This window comes from Physeter macrocephalus, chromosome 14, assembly GCF_002837175.3.
Source record: "Physeter macrocephalus isolate SW-GA chromosome 14, ASM283717v5, whole genome shotgun sequence".
In the NCBI taxonomy this organism is placed as follows: domain Eukaryota; kingdom Metazoa; phylum Chordata; class Mammalia; order Artiodactyla; family Physeteridae; genus Physeter; species Physeter macrocephalus.
Window position 1 is genome coordinate 125,761,877 of NC_041227.1, and position 14,705 is coordinate 125,776,581.

Below are 14,705 nucleotides of genomic sequence, written 5' to 3' on the forward strand. Positions count from 1 at the left end.
CATTCTTTTTTATGGCTGAGTAATATTCAATTGTATATATGTGCCACATCTTCTTTATCCATTCATCTGTCGATGGACACTTAGGTTGCTTCCATGTTCTGGCTATTGTAAATGGTGCTGCAGTGAACAGTGTTAGTTTTTTAAGGAACCTCCATACTATGAATAGTATCTTTATTTTATTTTTTTTAGAACATTCAAACTTTTTTTTTTAAATATATGGCAAAATTTTAAAGTCTGATAATTTTTGGTTTTGGGGTTTTTTTTAAATTAATTTTTATTGGAGTATAATTGATTTACAATGTTGTGTTAGTTTCAGGTGTACAGCAAAGTGAATCGGTTATACATATACATATATCCACTCTTTTTAAAGTTCTTTTCCCATATAGGTCATTATAGAGTATTGAGTAGAGTTCCCTGTGCTATGTCTGATAATTTTTGGTTTTGGGGTTTTTTTAAAATTAATTTTTATTGGAGTATAATGTTGTGTTAGTTTCAGGTGTACAGCAAAGTGAATCGGTTATACATATACATATATCCACTCTTTTTAAAGTTCTTTTCCCATATAGGTCATTATAGAGTATTGAGTAGAGTTCCCTGTGCTATACAGTAGGTTCTTATTAGTTATCTATTTTATATATAGGAACGTATATATGTCAATCCCAGTCTCCTAATTTATCCCTCCCTCCCCTTTCCCCCTTGGTAACCATAAGTTTGTTTTCTACATCTGTGACTCTATTCCTGTTTTGTAAATAAATCCATTTGTACCATTTTTTTAGATTCCACATAGAAGTGATATCACATGATATTTGTCTTTCTCTGTCTGACTTACTTCACTCAGTATGACAATCTCTAGGTCCATCCATGTGGCTGCAAATTGCATTATTTCATTCTTTTTTATGGCTGAGTAATATTCCATTGTGTATATATGTGCCACATCTTCTTTATCCATTCCTCAGTCGATGGGCATTTAGGTTGCTTCCATGTCCTGGCTGTTGTAAATAGAGCTGCAGTGAACGTTGGGGTGCATGTATCTTTTGGAATTATAGTTTTCTCCAGATATATGCCCAGGAGTGGGACTGCTGGATCATATGGTAGCTCTATTTTTAGTTTTTTAAGGAAACTCCTCACTGTTCTCCATAGTGGCTGTACCAATTTATATTCCCACGTGAACAGTATCTTTAAGTAGTATAATTAAGATACATGAACAAATTCCCAAGGCCAGTAATTTGAAGGAAACAACACTCATCTGGATGCATAAGTTATGGTATGTTTGATTGTTTTACAATCAGTTCTAGGGATTTCCCTGGTGGTCCAGTGGTTAAGACTCTGCGCTCCCAATGCAGGAGGCCTGGGGTTCCATCCCCGGTCAGGGAACTAGATGCCGCATGCCACAACTAAGATCCCGGATGCCGCGACTGAAAGATCCCGCATGCCGCAACTAAGACCCAGCACAGCCAAATAAATAAATAAATATTTTAAAATGAGAATAAATAAATAAATAAAATCAGTTCTACTGGGTGTGTATCCAAAATCTATAAGAAACAGTACTGAGCACCACGCTTCAGAGTTAAGCAGAAAGATCCAGTCCTTTTAACACACGTGCATGGAGTTCTTATTATGTGTCAGACGCTGTGTGAGTCATAAAGATGAGCACGTGTGGAGGGGGAAGTGGAGAAGTGTATCGGGATCAGGTTTGGCTGCCAGTGACCAAAAGCCCAAAGTAAAAGTGCCTTGACAAGATAGAAGTCTGTGTCCCTTGCATGTGAATGGATTCCAGGGTGGGAATGACACCTCCACCATCACCGTCAATGGCCAACTCCCAAGAGACCACCAGAATGCGGATGCAGGTGGCCTCAGGTCTCATCATCAGGGACGTGGGTTCCTTCTGTCTTGCTGCTTTGCCATCATCATGATGTATCCTGTACCTCCGGCAAGTAGGAAGAAAGGCTGAAGAGGATCAAATGTCCTTCCTCGAAGGATGCTTCCTTGGAAGCGGTGTGTGTGCGTGCAGTAGTGGGCGTGTGACAAGCAGAGCAGAGGACAGTGGTGCAGCACAGACCAGGCTGCTGCTCCTGTCTTCAGCTGCGCACCTGCTCTCCTCCTCAGACAGACTCTCTCTAAGGTCATATTATGAGAATATCTGAAACACCTTGAGTGAGTCTCTAGCTTGAGGAGCATTTGTGTCCCCTCTTACTTGGTAGATGGAAGCCCTGCCGGGTACTGTGTAAAGGCCATTTATCAGGTGTCTTTGTGATGGAAACGGAGGATTCCCCAAGCTCTGGCATCCACAGCAAGACACTCGGGTCCCTTTGGGTTGCTCAGCTGAGTCCCCACTAGGAGCCTGGGTCTGAAGCTGCTGTTCCTGGTGGTCACTCTGGCTGACGACAGGATGCAGCATCTACAGCCTGGACACAGACCCTGTGGCCTGTTACATCCTCCCCAGCAGGATTTACCTGAGCTGGGGACACTGTTACTGGTCCCTCCAACCACATCTTCTCCATCGATCTTAGCACAATATGAAGAGTCATCTCAAGGAAAGCATGGGAAGTTGTTGACGCCAAGAGGATTGGGTCATTGCAGGAAAGACACTGGGAGACAAGAGACGGTCTTAGCTAAAATTTCAGCCTGCAGAACCCAGCCTCTCCCCCACGACAGCAAGATACATAGGAGGTAAGTCTGAATGACCCCTCTGAACATTCCTAAGTGGCAGGGTCAATGAAATATTTAGGCTGTACTGAGAACACCTAGTTCTGATTCTCTGGTAGCCCTACCCACCTTGGCATTTGCACCTTGCACTTTGGCCAGCTACTGGGACGTGTCAGGTCTCTTCCACTTCTGGAAAGGATCACTCTCTCATTTGGTAGTAAAAGGGTAAAAGACAGCCTTGCAAGGCATGACAGATTATCCTGACATGGACCAGCTGGCAAAGTTTCCAGCCTGGAAAAGTACGAAAAATATAGGTTACCCTACAGGCACAATTTCTTCCTCCCGCTCTGGAAGTCATCCAGTGGTCTTGAGCTAATACCATTGCATCATTCCCAACCTGGGAAAACTTCAGGCCAAGAAACCAGATCTGCAAAAGTTATCATCCAGCCTTACATATTTCTAAAATATTTCATTTCAACCTGGAGAGCCAAAGCTCCCCATATCTTAATGGTTTCCCCACCTCAGAGTCTTTCCTCTTCCAAGGCACTCTCCATGCCGCTGGCAAAATTCTCTTTCAAACACACACACACACACACACACACACACACACACACACACACACTACTTTGCTCAAAATCTAACACTGACAACAGAGATAAATTTAAGCTTCAAAGCCCGCCATCTGAGGTCTTCTATAAATCTTTCCTCTGTCCAGAATGATTTCAGTTTTATCTCCACTTTATCTGCTCATTTATTCATTCCTTCGTTAACTCAGCAAACATGTATTCAGCCCTGTAATTTATTCAGACACCATATTTAGCACAGGAGTATGGGAAGATCCACTATATAAAAACAGATTTTCCTTCAAGGAGCTCAACCTACTGCATGGGAGAGACATGTAAACAGTGACGACCACACAGCCTCTTAAGCTCTGTAACCCCTCCTTAAAGCCTTTCCTTTTCCTCTTCTTCGCCTCTGTGTCTAAGCACCTGACACTTCCACTGTAAGGCACACTGCCTGAAATGAGACTGTAAATGAATTGGGTCTGTCTCTCCCCTCCAGCTGTAAGTTGCTTGGGTCCTGGGATCACATCCCCTCATGTTCTTCTGCCTATGCGCTTGGCATTTTCCCGAACCCTATTAAATACTGTTTGGGTTGAAGTGATGAGTCTTCAATTAGGCCTTGATTCAGTGTGCGTTAAACACGTCTCTCCACCTCCTGCACTGAGCTGATGCGTCCTTGGGAGCTGTGCTCTCAGCACCTCACCCCACCCCCCTGTGCTGTCCCCTGTGTCACCAAGCGAGGACATCAAGCTTAGGGAAGCAGCCCAGCTTAAGAGAATTGCTGCCGTGTGCCCTGGAAAGCATAGCACTCATCCAATGAGATTTAGGACAAGAAAGAATGACCTGAGCCCTTTTAGCTTCTGGCTCAGAGGAATAAAAATAGGCAACCCAATCAGACTGTTTTTTTTGCTTTGTTTCTCTCACAAAATACTGTCCTTGCTTCTCCTACGCTGGTGCAGCTGTGTGGCGCTTTCATCGGCCAGATGGGGACTTAGATTAGCAAGTCAGAAACTCTTCCCCGGCTACTCCACCTTGGGTCATACCAGGTAGGGTGGGATGGCCTCGCACAAGGAAAGGAGCGCTAACAAGGGACAGACCAAAGGCCACAGAACAAGGGGGGACCGGGTGAGGATAAGAAGCAGGGCACCCCAAATTCCATTAGTGAAACAATTTTCCCAAGGCTAAATATGGACGAGAACATCCTCCACCTCAGTTCTGTGGGCAGAGACTGCACCGCACAAGGAAGAGACGGACAGGGCCCGTCAGAGCCCAGAGCTCCCCTGCTTCCTCCTTGACGTGGGTGAAAGACAGGGCCACGTCAGACCCCCAAGTCGCCTATCCCCCCAACCGCTTTTTGTCTGTGGGGGGAGTGTTTATTTGGGGTGCATCCCACAGCCAGGCATCTCACAGCTCTGCCTCCAGAATACGCTGTGACCTCCTGCTGAGAATCACACATCTGCTCATTTCACACCTGCTGGAAATTCCATCTCCCCTCCCTTCCCACCATGGCAGGGCCTGTGTGCCTGACTGGGCCACCTTAGTAGCCCAAAGCAGCTTTCAGGATTTTTCTTTTCTAACAAAACAAAACAAGTTTTTTAAAGTTGGAAGTTGACGGGATTTGGTGTCAGAAAAATTTATCTCAGGGTTGCTAAGCTGAGCTAAGAAAATATTTGTGAAAACACTTTGGAAATGGTTAGGTTGTATGTAAATGCTTCCCACAGCCAGGCATCCTACACAGCTCTGCCTCCGGAATGTTCTCTAAGCATAGATTATTCTCCCTGTGGTTGGTTACCAGCATCGTCCTCTATTATTTAGACAAGTCCTTCCCCCATCTTAAATTTCCCCCAAACGGAAAAACAATATGAAGAGTGTTGTTCAAAAGATCAGTCCTCACCTGAATGGCTGTAAGCACAGACATGCTGAAACAATATGGGGTCTTTCTTGGTAAACCACTTTCCATAATTACAAGCTACATAGGACTTGAAGGGAACAGGGGACGCATGCAGAGATGGTCATCTTGCTTCGCTGGATACAGCGGTCCCTGCCACCCTCCAAATTCACAAAGCTCACTGGAGCACATGCCCAAGCGTGAATGCATAACTGATCCTAACAGGGACGTGCCTGCCAGCCTTGTTCGCGCCGTGACCTCTGACAAGTACTGTGCTACTGCCAAAGAGTGACCCTCGGCTGCCTCCAGGACACCAGCCAACCTTCTGCGGCTCCCCAGAAACGTGCGACACTCTGGTCCCTGCTCCCTGCCAAATTCACAAAGCTCACTGGAGCACATGCCCAAGCGTGAATGCATAACTGATCCTAACAGGGACGTGCCTGCCAGCCTTGTTCGCGCCGTGACCTCTGACAAGTACTGTGCTACTGCCAAAGAGTGACCCTCGGCTGCCTCCAGGACACCAGCCAACCTTCTGCGGCTCCCCAGAAACGTGCGACACTCTGATGCAAAACCAGGAGCCTGCTTGCCCTCACTCTTTACCACCAGGGACACAAGCTACACCTCTGAACTTTACTCAGCAGGTTTACCACCTAGGCTCAGGAAGCACCTGGGGCTGGTGTGTTAGTTTCCTGGGACTGCTGTAACAAATTGCCACAAACCAGGTGGCTTAAAACAATAGAGATTTATTCTCTCACAGTTCTGGAGGAAAAATCAAGGTGCTGGCAGAGCCGTGCTCCCTCCTGAGGCTCTAGGGGAGGTAGGTCACTTCCTGCCTCTTCCAGCTTCTCGGGCCCCAGGCATCCCATGTCTTAGGGCTGCATTCATGTCCTCTAGTCTCTGCATCTGCCTTTTCCCTGTGTGTCTCTGAATGTCCTTTCTCTATAAGGACACCAGTCTTTGCATTTAGGGCCCCCCCTCCCAAATCCACAACGATCTCCTCTCCCCTCCAGATCCTCAACTTAACTGTACCTGCAAAGACCCTATTTCCAAATAAGTCCATGTTCCCAGCTACCTGGGGTTAAGACTTGGACACATCTTAAGACATTCCACCCTCTACAGTTGGTTAGAACCGAAGTCCGGTTGGAGGGAAGGGGGCACTTCCTGCACACTCCCCTGTCACTGCATCACCGGTTCAGCCTGAAGGTGAGAAGAAGGTGCTTGCAACCCATGGGGGGCCTCCAGGACTCCAAGGGCACGTGCTCTTGCCTGACCCCCAACAAGCGTGGCTTTAAGGAAAGCGAGGCCAAAAGAAGGACAAGGCGGGCCTACAGTCCGCCTTAGGGCCCGGGCTCTGAAAGAGCCAGAGCACAAAGACCCGGCTCTCGGGACTTCCCTGGTGGCGCAGTGGTTAAAAATCCGCCTGCCAGTGCAGGGGACACAGGTTCGAACCCTGGTCAGGGAAGGTCCCACATGCCTCGGAGCAGCTAAGCCCACAAGCCACAACTACTGAGCCTGCGCTCTAGAGCCCGTGCTCAGCAACTAGAGAAGCCATGGCCATAAGAAGCCCGCGCACGGCAACGAAGAGCAGCCCCCGCTCGCCGCAACTAGAGAAAGCCCGTGCGCAGCAACGAAGACTCAACGCAGCCAAATAAATAAATAAGTAAATAAATAATTAACAATTAAAAACAAACAAACAAAAAGACCCTGCTGTCCTTTGCTCTCGGGGCGGCCTCCGCGGTGGGCGGGCCTTGCTCAGAGGCTCGCCACATGCATCTGCAGAGGAGCTCGTCTCCCCGGGACCCGCTCAGGCACACAAAGGGCTTCTCTGAGGCCCAGCCTCTTGGCAGCTCGGGGGAGCCTTCCAGGAACCCCTGTGATGCTGGCAACCTGGGCTCATTCTACACCCAGGGAAACTGAGGCACAAGGAGGCCTGCTTAATCCCCACAGAGAATTCGGATCTTTGGAGGCAGTGGGTGGTGCCTCTCACCCCATATGGTAACTGAATATGGTACCCTAGTTAAGTTAGTTATGGTTTGATAACAGCCCCCTCTGCTGCACACTGACTGTATTGGCCGGCCGCTAGGCAGGGAGCCTCTTAAGAGCCCATTTTACAGGTGGGGCCACCAAGGCACACACACGGTGACTTCCAGGGCAGAGAATGTGACCCTAACACCGTTTGACTCCAGCACTCACGTGAGTGTTTCCGTTGCATGAACCTCTCTCTGCAGAGGTTAAACTCATTGTTTCTCCTTTTTGTTCTTTCTTCCAACTCACCAGGTTCAAGACCTGAATGCCCAGGTGTCGTGGTGAAATGCCCATCACCCCTAAGCACATAGGCATGTGGATGCCCAGGTGGCATCCGACTGGCAGTGTGGGAGCACCTGATGGACAGAGGCACCTGCGAGTCCCCGGACATTCTGCTGAGCTCGCAAACTGGGAACGTATCTGGCCTTAAGATATTTCCATGTGACCTCTGTGTTGCAGTCAAATAGGCTTGACTCAGACATTCTTTAAATAGCAAGTGGCAATAACCTGTGTGACTTTTTAATGTTCCATTTATTCTTCCATCTGCTAATTGTTCTGAGATTTATAATCATGGAGTTCCCAAGCGCCTGGCACATGACATAATGGAGGCCAAAAATCCCTGATTAAGTTCAAGTTTGAGAATGCTGAATGAAAATAATAGAAAGGTTTGGTGAAACTTAACTTGGTGAAAGTAATAGAAAGGTTTGTTTCCCCTTTCTTTTTCTTTAAATCCACTTATTTTTGTGTCCCAGCAGCAAAGACTACGAGGCCAGTTGGGGTCTCGATACAAAGCAAAGCTTGCTCTCTGATGGAAGACATTGAACCCTCTGTCTTAGTTTCTGCATCCTTTGCATTACACAGTTTAGCAACTGTACAACAGGCTGAAAGAAACCGATGATTTTTCTGCAGCTGGTTCAAACTTGCTGAAAGCGATGCTGAGAAAATTTATGGATGCAGGAAAACCCGACGTACCTCCAAGTGGCTCCTCTTACCCCCACCCTCAGATTTGCAATGCTGGGATCCAGGTCATCTTCAAAACCATTTCATTCATCTTGGCCAAGCCCTTAAATGTTTAAGAAGTCTCAGAGGAATGGATAAAGAAGATGTGATATGTATATATGATAGAATATTACTCAGCCATAAAAAAGAATGAGCTAATGCCATTTGCAGAAACATGCATGGACCTAGAGATTATCATACTAAGTGAAGTCTGAGTCAGAAAGAGAAAGACAAATACCATATGATATCACTTATATGTGGAATCTAAAATATGACACAGATGAACTTATCTGTGAAACAGAAACAGCTTCACAGACATAGAGAACAGACTTATGGTTGCCAAGGGGGAGAGGGAGTGGGGGAGAGATAGTCTGGAAGTTTGGGGTTAGCAGATGCAAACTATTATATATAGAACGGATAAACAATAAGGTCCTACTGTATAGCACTGGGAACTGTATTCAATATCTTGTGATTAAACCATAATGGAAAAGAATATGAAGAAGAATGTATATACTGTGTCACAGAATCACTTTGCTGTACAGCAGAAATTAACACAACATTGTAAATCAACCATACTTCAATAAAATAAATTTTAAAAAATTTTTAGGTGTTTGAGAAGTCTGCATCAAATAACGTCTGATAAAAGCTCAGCGCTCTTCGTGGTTAAGGACACGCTAAAACTTAATTTTGAGCCATAACACCTTAAGAAAGGAATTTTATTAGCCAAGGCAGGGAGCCCTGGTCAGTGGTCTGGCTCATGTAACCCAACTGATAGACATACCTGAGGAAATTCAGGCCCCGTGACTGCCAGCTGGGACTTGTTCGGCTCTTGATGTTCCCAGAGATAAAACAATACCCTGAAGCAGAAAAAGAAAGCTTTTGTTCCTGCTTAGACCATGATTATTTTCCATGAAGGAGCAGAAAGTTTTCATAAACAGAGGGGACCCGTGGACACAGCTCCTGCCAAAGCTCTCAACTGTGGTTCCAACCACAACACGGGTGATTTAAAAATTTTTAATATCAATGTAATTTTTTAAATTATAAAATAATATACGCTACAGCAGACTGTCTACACAGCATCCACTGCCCTTGCCTTCCTTCCCAAGGCCGGACTCTGTTCAGGCGCCCACCCTCCTTCACATGCGGGGGCAGCCGAACTCCAGGGGAAGCTGACCCTGCCCCAGCGCTGGCAGGCAGACCGGGTAAATCTAAGGCATCCCTTCTCCCAGGGACTGATTTAGGAGTGGGCATGTAACCCAATTCTGACGAATGAGACCCACAGGGAAGTCTGCTAGCGGGTTCCAGAAGGGCTCCTGCCGTCTAAAAAGGAGACACCGATAAAGACAGCCCATTTCTGTGTCCGGGCACTGCTGTGTCCACTCTGATTCCTGGGACTGCGACAGCTGTGCTGTGCCCACGAGGGGAAGTGGCCTTTGATGGGGATGGGGGGTCCTGGGGCCACAGAGAGCAGAGGTCGAGGGAGCAGAGCAGGTCTGTGGTGACACGGCCCGGCCTTGCCTGGGGCTCCGCTTCCTGCTAGACTTCCCGTCATTCGCACTTGTCAATGTCCGCATTGTGCAGTCCAGCTTGAGGAAGGGTTTTCTGTTCCTTGTAGCTAAAAGCAACCTGAGCCCACACTTGTTTTAGAAACGTGTTGAAATGCAGAAATGCATAAAGAGGAAAATAAAAATCACCAATCCTCCCACCATCCGGTAACAACCATAATTTATGTTTTGTTGCTTTTCCATCACCTGTTGGTGGTGCTAATTGTGATATATATAACTGCAGAAGGCATACACTTGTTTTTTGTAAAAAATTCAGATAGAACAACAGTTGAATACAGAAATAGCCGCTGTAACCCCAGCCCCTCAGTGACGGACCCTTGGCAGTTTGTCATTTATTATGGAAATTTCCCCCACAATGTCAGTGTTTTCTAATGTGATTGATGTTCCTGGAGGATGAATTGCTCACCTAACCTCCTGAGCCCATACGCAGGTAAACTGTAGTGTGACTCAGACTAGCAGAACGTCTGGGCTGTGAGAGCAGGAAGCCGGGAGGAGTAAAAGGAACGGGGGAAGGAGTTTCCCCTCCTTTCTGCAAGCAGGGCTGGCCTGGGCAGAGGAACAAAGTGGAGAGATCCTGGGCCTCAAGCGCAAAGGATCTGGGTTCAAAGTCCTAATTCACTGTGGAAGGCTTTGTGACCTTGGGCAGGTCCCTTAACCATTCTGAGCCTATTTTCTCAGCTGTAAATTGGGCATAGTAATGCCTACCAGAGTCGTAAGCGTTGGAGATAATGCACGTGGTACAGATGCAATAAATGGTTGCCATTATTCAAAATATTTGCCAACTTCCCATTTCTCTTTCTGGACTCTTCTGCTACCTCCTGAACATCTCTTCCACGCCCCCCCACCCCCCCACCCCCAGCTGTCTTTGCTCCACCTGTATTAGCCAGGGGGTTCTTAGCTGCAGACAGTAGGATCCACTCTAGCTAGCTCAAGCCAGAGGGGGTTTCTGAAGGGCCAGAGGGGGTTTCTGAAGGGCCAGAGGGCTCACGGAATTGCTGGGAGGACTGGAGCTGCAAGCACCAGGCAGGCTTCCGGGAACAACTGACTCCCCGAGTCACCCTGGCTCACCAAGGGAGCTGCCACCTCACCAGGATCAGGAAGATGCCAAGTCCGCTTGGTCTCCAGAACCGGGTTCCCTCTGCCACGATCCATGCCAACAAAATGATGCCCTGTTTCCTCTCTCTGTCTCCACGTGTCAGCCCTGAGTCAGAGTCCCCTGCAGGAGCAAGTGATTAGTTGAATCTAAATCGCACATCTGAACCCCAGTAGGTTTTATATTTCTGCATTAGAAAGGGGATACCTACAGTCTGGAAATCTGATTGCGATCAGCATGTGGAGAGAAGGCTCAAAACCTTGGGGGCAGACTCGGATTCTGGGTGGGGAGCAGGCCAAGGACACATGCTCAGAAGTGCTGTACCTCTGTCCTTGTCCATCGGAGATGGCATTGTGAGATGCTCCAGTTACATCCTTGGCTGAGCTCATATGTGAGAGGCAAAGCCAGGTGTTTCAACTTCCATCCCTGGGGACAGTGTTTAATGAGTCCTTCACATTGCACTTTTAAGAAGATGCTTGGGATGTGGGGGTCAGGACATGCTGCCCCACAATACTGCCCCTTGGTATATTAAATATTTTAAGCTGAAGGAGTTTGAGAAAATGGCAGAAGCAGGAAGTTCACACTGACCTTCCCCTCCTTCTCCCCTGAAACAGGTCATAAAACCCTTATGGAAGAGGTGCCCACCCTATACCCAGAGGAAAGGAGCATCCTTATCTCCTAAGACAAAGGGACACCAGGGAGAATCCAAATGGGCCATGCAGTTTCCACCAGTTTGCTACATTCAATTCATGCTCTTCACCTATCATATTCCTCCACGACTATCCACCCCATCAAACCTAGCAAGAAATACTCAGGTTTAACTGTTTCTTTGGGTCTTCATTTCTGTAGGAAGGCTCCCGTGACACATAAAATTGACATTACATACATTTGTATGCTTTTCTCCTGTGCCTCCGTCTTTGTCAGTTTAATTTTCAGACCCAGCCAGGGACCCTAAGAGAGTCAAGGAAAACTTTTTCCTTCCCTGCATTTGTCATCTCTGATCTCTGATTCGTGAAATTTGGGGCAGTATAACAAGTGAGTTGCAGTTGTTTTTGGTGCAGTGAAGGAAAATATTATGAGTAAGGGCAAATGAAGCCTGAGGGTCAGAGCAGCGTGTAGAAGTCCTCATGATCAGAGTCCTGAAATTTTTCCTGCCTTTTTTTTTTTTTTTTTTTGGCCGCGCCCCACAGCATGTGGGATCTTAGTTCCCCGACCAGGGATCAAACCCATGGCCCCTGCATTGGAAGTATGGAGTCTTAACCACTGGACTGCCAGGGAAGTCCTGTTCCTGCTTTTTTAAGCTGCTGCCTTTTCTCTGGAAAACTGGATCAGTACGTATTTGTGCAGGCTCTGATTTTTCTAATAATTACAGCCTTTGCTCCCAGAGAGATGAGCCGGTAGGTGGGAGCACAGGCTGTCTAATGTAATCCAGGGATTACACACATGATAGGAGTATGAACTGCTGGAGTGTAACAGCCCTTCGAGACAAGCCAGACCGCGGCCCTCTTCTTATAGATGAAGACACTACTCCTTGTCTGCGATTGTAGATGATATTTTGCATTCACTTATCATAAACGATTTCATCGAATATTGACTCGTTTTTCTGACGGGTGGATAAAAGGAAATGCTGCCTCTTGTCCTGCCAGAGAGCTGGCATCCTTGACAGCAACGCAGCCTGCTCTCCCACAGGGATACAAGCTCCTTTATGAGGTTTTCCTCCAGCTGATGCAGTGATTTGGGAGTCATCCTTTCAACTCCTGAAAGAAGAGGGTATCTGTTCCTGGGTAGGACAGAAGCCTGAAATTCACTCATAACCCCTAAGGAAAGGTGGCCTAGTGATCTTCTAGACTATTTTTCTTCCCCTGTCGCTGCATGCAGAGGTAGCTCTTGGGACCCTGCTTAGGAAGGCAGCAAAGCCAGGGCTTCCTTCATCTTGTTGAAGATGACGGGATGGTTGCTGGAAGATACTAGTTATTTTTTTCTTGCTCTAAACCCCCTGGGCTTACATTGCCAGTCAAAGCCTGTGCTCCCTGCATAATAAGATAGGAACGCTGTGCAGAGACGATGCTAATGGCACCTAAATATAGATGGAAGCTTCTAGGTGCACGTGTGCCTGCACGAACACTAGAACAATTACGGGAAGAAGCCTTCCATGCTGCATGGTTATAACCTTGACTTTAGGAAAGCATGAACTTTTCTGGCTGGGCCCCGGGCTCTCCTTCTGTTAAATGGCATTCCCGGACGGGCAGCTGGAAATGCTCTGTCCTTTGTTACCCTTTGGACTTGGTGGTGCCCGTAACAGAAGAGTGTCCTTTGTCACTTGGAAATGTGTGGGGCTCAAAGGACAGTCCTACATGGGTGGAGATTAATAGGCCTCATTAATTAGTCACATTCCTTCCCTTCTCCATCCTTTATAATTAGGGCGTCAGACACCCCTGTTAGCCTGAGATAGTCTCCGTTGATGCCTATGGATTCAAGGGAATTATCAATAACGTTCCCTTTCACTCTCAGAAGTGACCTGGTTGGGTGATAAATTTTTATTTTAATTTAATTTTTTAACTGAAGTATAGTTAATGTACAGTGTTGTGTTCATTTCAGTGTACAGCAAAGTGATTCAGTTGTACATATATATATATATTCTTTTTCAGATTCTTTTCCATTATAGTTTATTTCAAGATAGTGAATATAGTTCCCTGTGCTATACAGTAGGTCCTTGTTCTTCATCTATGAGTGATAAATTTTTTTTTTTTTGGCCACGCCACACAGCATGTGGGATCTTAGTTCCCCGACCAGGGATCGAACCCTTCCCCCCTGCGGTGGAAGCTCGGAGTCTTAACTACTGGACTGCCAGGGAAATGGGTGATAAATTTTAAGATCACTGATTTGTAATCCTTAAGGAGAAGGAGGGAGACAACACCGCTTTGTAGGTGTGGACCCCCTGAGAGCCAGCCTGGGTAAGAGGGCTTTAGGTTGAAGAAAGAATAGGGAGAAGCAGCTTTTCCAAACCCTTCTAAAGAACTGTCTGTTGTACCCATCCTCAATGGCTCTAAGTGGCCACATACCCCCAGCTTCTGGGGCATTGAGGTGATCAGACTAAGCCAGGGAGACCTGTTGACCTAGGAAGTATGGCCAGACTGGAAAAATCAAATGGTTCCTGCCATCCAGTTGACCCTGGAGCTGACCAAGGTGAAATGGTCACCTTGCTGCTGGCCTCCAAGCCTAAGGTCATAGTTCAAGAGAATGTCAGAACTAGGCTTGTGCAAGGGGTGCTGGCCATCTGTGGGGCTGGTCTTGTTTGTAGGGTCTTCTCCCCATGCTGGGTTGCTTCAGGGCCCATTGTAAAAAGCCAAATCATTCCCCGCTCTACAAAAATTCTCACCTAGAGTGATGAGAATGAAGGGGGAAGGATTGGGTGTTAGCCTTAAGGGAGTCTCAAAGATCTGATGCCCCCAAACGAAACCCTTTCCCCCCAATCCACTGGGATGAAGGACTTTCTAATCCTTCAGTCCTCCTGAATGTGTCTTCCTGCAAGAGGTGGCCAGTGCCAATAGGGGGCTGAGTTTTCTTGGGCAATCTGTTGGTGACAGGCCAACTCCATGGGGAAAATTCTCATCTAGGGCTCGATCTTGAAGTTACTCTCTAATTCATTAGCTCTGTGTAAAAGCTATAGAGCACATAGACCACCATTAGGCTGTCAAAACATTCATTCAGCTGATGAGAATTAGGGCTTTAAAAATTACCAGTCTTTTGCGAAGATGTTGGTTGGGTTTCTTCATGCACCCATAAAGTGCCTTTGCATAGAGATTATTTCAGTAGCATTTACTGCAGAAAATAAAGACTGGAGACTGTCGGCTAGATGACATTCCACAGACCCAGAGATAACCAATTGTGGCAAAAGAAAAGGATGCTCAAGATTTAATTTTGTA